Source organism: Cebus imitator, unplaced genomic scaffold (genome assembly GCF_001604975.1).
Source record: "Cebus imitator isolate Cc_AM_T3 unplaced genomic scaffold, Cebus_imitator-1.0 Scaffold681, whole genome shotgun sequence".
NCBI classification, from domain to species: Eukaryota; Metazoa; Chordata; class Mammalia; order Primates; family Cebidae; genus Cebus; species Cebus imitator.
Window position 1 is genome coordinate 667534 of NW_016107996.1, and position 4439 is coordinate 671972.

Genomic DNA, 4439 nt, shown 5'->3' on the forward strand with positions numbered 1-4439 from the left:
CCAGTACCATGCTGTTTTGATTCCTGTAGCCTTGTAGTATAGTTTGAAGTCAGGTAGTATGATGCCTCCAGAATTGTGTGCTTAGGATTGTCTAGGCTATGTTGGTTCTCTTTTGGCTCCATATAAAGCTTAAGGTGGTTTTTTCCAATTCTATGAAGAAAGTCATTGGTAGCTTGATGGAGATAGCATCGAATGTGTAAATCATTTTTGGGCAGTATGGCCATTTTTGCAATATTGATTCCTCCTAACCATGAGCATGAAATGTTTTTCTATCTGTTTGTGTCCTCTCTCCTTTTCTTGAGCAGTGGTGTGTCGCTCTTTTTGAAGAGGTCCTTCACATCTTTTGTTAGTAGTATTTCCATGTATTTTATTCCCTTTGTAGCAGTTGTGAATGGGAGTTCACTCATGATTTGGCTCTGTGTCTATTGTGTATAGGAATGCTTGTGATTTTTGCACATTGATTTTGTATCCTGAGACTTTGGTGAAGTTGCTTATCAGCTTAAGGAGATTTTGGGCTGAGACAATGGGGTCTTTTAAATATACAATCATGTCATGTGCAAATAGAGACAATTTGACTTCCTCTTTTCCTAATTGAATAATCTTTATTTCTTTTAGCATTAAACCAGACTGAGATGCACGTTTCAGGAAATCAGCTCAGAAATTGCAATCCAGGAAAAAAAAAAAAAACTCACCTTTTTATATAACAAGGAGATACAACTTTTAACATACAGATTCTAAAGGTAAGTAATAACTTGAACTTTTCATGTCTTTATAAAAGGAGGTTTTCTTGCAACTTGGAGAAAGTTACCTGCTGAACTTATCCTCCCAGCCTCCTACTGAACCTGAGAAATGGAGGTGTTATCTTCCTTTATAATTTTCAAAGTGATGATTCCCAGGCTTTGAGAACAGCATCCTTGGGTCTTAAAACTAACAAGAGACTAAGTTATATTTTAAGAATATTTACATACATTTCAAAATGACAAAGATGTACAAGTTTTCTGACGTAAATACCCTAAGAAAAAGGTGCCTCTTTTCTTATTTTGAACGTGGAGAATATATTAGTCAGTTAGTCACTATAGGCTTCCTAACAAAACACTATGGATTGGCTAACTTAAACAACAGATATTATTCCCTCACTGTTCTCGAGGCTGAAAGGCCAAGATGAAGGTGCCAGTGGTGTTGGCTTTTGGTGAGCCTGCTCTTCCTATCTTGGAGACAGTTACCTTTTCACTCTATCCCTTGTGGCCTTTTCCCCATGCACAGGGAGAGAGATCGCATGTGTCTCTTCCACCTCTTAGAAGAACACCAGTCTTATCATACTGAAGCCCAATCCTTGTCATCTCATCTAACCTTAATTCACTCTCTAAAGGCCCTTTCTGCCAATAAAGTCACACCAGAGGGTAGGACTTTCACATACAAATTTAGTGTGGGGCACAATTCAGCCCTTAAGAAAGAGTTGAGCTTCTTATTTTTAGTTGGTATTTGTCCTTATGGGAATAGCCAGCCAGGCTAAGTCCTTCTCATCGTGGGGCATGTGTTAGAAGAAGAGGTGATCATAAGAGAGTACATGTATCACTTGCAAGTAGTAATCAAGGAAAGAAAGAGTGATGCGTGAAGTCCCTTGGCTCAAGGATGAGAAGATACCAGCCAGCTCCTGGTTAGCCAGGCAGTAAATCGAGCATTCCTGATGATTTCAAAAGAATGGAGCTAGAAAAACCAATTCATGGAAGCAGCATCATCTAGATAATCAGTGATATAACTAAGCTGTGCAGACAGGCCATCAATCAATAATTTATCAGCATTCCACTTACATATTCATTTATTTATGCACTCAACATTTAATCACCCCTACATTCATTGTACACATCAGTATGGCTGAAAACTACCCAGATAAGTTTTTCCTTCCTGCAATCACTCACTATCACTGTAGATTTCATGAAACTATTAATTAGGTTTCAACTTAGATTTCAATTTCAAGCTGTTGTCATGTTGATTTTACACAAATAGTTATGAGGTGAAATGACAGAATTCTCCTCCTACCAGTACAGCTCACAAAACCCATGAAACATTTATATGGCTTGAAGCATCGTATGTGCTCAGTTTATGGTGAGAAAACAGTTATCTGCATTTCTTCCCAGTTTTAAAAAACAACTATCAACTAATTGATATGGCATAACTCACTCAAAATGACTGAAAGACAGTGTGGACAAATTTACAAGATTATATAATCTGATAAAGTCCACAGATCGATAGTAAACTTACATCTAAGGAGTTTGGGAAGAGTCTTCAGGAACTCAGTACTTCACTATTCTCAATTTATGGCCATTCTGTTGGTAGGGTGGATTTTCATCACTGGAGGCAGATGTTACAGTGCTCCTCCCCTCAGGCAGTCAGGCTTAGAGGAAGGCAAGTGAAGGCCAGATGAGACAGAGCCTGCACCCAGCTCCCCATGCCCATCCACCCTCTGGTTCTCTACCCTGTGCATCGTCTCTACACAAACAGCAAGCAGCTTTTTACTTTATTCAGTCAAATAAAGGGTAGACCTCTTCATGTAAGATACTGACATGTTCAGTAATAAAATATTTGAAGTCAGGTTAGACATGTTTTAATGACTGAGTCATATTTTAAAGAAATAAAAGAGATGTTGATTCATTGTGCATTTGTTATACCAAGTTTCAGACAAGACTAACATGGGCCCTGGGCACCAAGCATGAGTGAAGCATTTTAGTCTCAGGAAGACAGGTTTTGTACTGTATTCTGTATTAGGCAGAATCAGAAAGTAGAGAGATTGGAGAGTCCTAGATAAGATGACAGAGAATGGGTAGCATTCTGACCAGCAGACTGCGGGTTAACCTCGACTTTGACCTCACCTAGCTTCCCACATGGTTCATCAATAGCAGTGGGGCACAATGCGTTATCTGCTGAAATGCAAAGGAAACGTTGATGCATTTTAAATTTATTTCCTGTAGTAAATTGAATTTTCCCCTAAAATATAGTCACATTATTAATTACTTTAAATCTTGACTTTGCCACATATTACGTGTAACATTGAGTAAGTAATTTAACTTTTCTATGTCTCATTCCCTCATGTGTAAAATGAGGTTGACAGTAGTGTCCCCTGAGGGTGGTTGGTGAGAATATTAAATAAATCAACATATGTAAACCTTCCAGAACAATGCCTAGTGCATAACAATGCTTCATAAGAAGATTCTTTATTTTATTTTATTTTCCTTAAGTTATTAGGGTACAGGTGGTATTTGGTTACATGAGTAATTTCTTTTGTGATGTGTGAGATCCTGGTGTGCCCATCGCCTGAGCAGTATACAGGCATTGTATTTGTTGCCTTTGTCCCTTGTATCTCCCCCCTCCCCCAAGTCACCAAAGTCCACTGTGTCATTCTTAAGCATTTGTGTCCTCATAGCTTAATTCCCACATATCAGTGAGAACATACAATATTTGGTTTTCCATTCTTGAGTTGCCTCACTTTGAAGGTCATGGCAAATGCTGTTAATTTATTCCTTTTTTTTGGCTAAGTAGTATTCCATCATGTATATGTATGCCAGTTTCTTTTTCCACTCATTGACTGATGGGCATTTGGGCTGGTTCCATGATTTTGCAGTTGTGAATTGTGTTGCTATAAACATGCATGTGCAAGTGTCTTTTTCAAATAATGACTTTTTTGTTTTCTGGGTAGATATCCAGTAGTGGTATTGCTTGATCAAATGGTAATTCTACTTTTAGTTCTTTAAGGAACTGCACCTTGTTTTCGGTAGTGGCTGTACTAGTTTACATTTCTTCTGGCAGTGTAGAAGTGTTCCCTGATTGCTGTAACCACGCCAACATCTACTGTTTTTGGTTTTTAAAAAATTCTTTAATTATGGCCATTCTTGCAGGAGTAATGTCGTATTGCATTGTAGTTTTGATTTGCATTTCCCACATCATTAGTGTTGTTGAGCGTTTTTTTAACTGCTTGCTATCCATTTGTATATCTTCTTTGGAGAATTGTCTATTCATGTCTTAGCCCACTTTTTGATGGGTTGTTTGATTTTTTTTCTTACTGATTTGTTTGAGTTTGTTGTGGATTCTAGATAGGAGTCCTTTGTCAGAAATATATATTGTGAACATTTTCTCTCACTCTGTGAGTTAACTGTTTATTCTGTTGACTGTTCTTTTTGCCATGCAAAAGCTCTTTAGCTATGTCCCAGCTATTTATCTTTGTTTATATTGCAATTGCTTTTAGGTTTTCAATCATTAAATCTTTGCCTAAGCCAATGCCTAAAAGGGTTTTTCCAATGTTATCTTCTAGAATTTTTATAGTTTCAGGTCTTAGGTTTAAGTCCTTAATCTGTCCTGAGTTGATTTTTGTATAAGGTGAGAGATGAGGATCCAGTTTTATTTTCCTACATGTGGCTAGCCAGTTATCCCAGCACCGTTTGTTG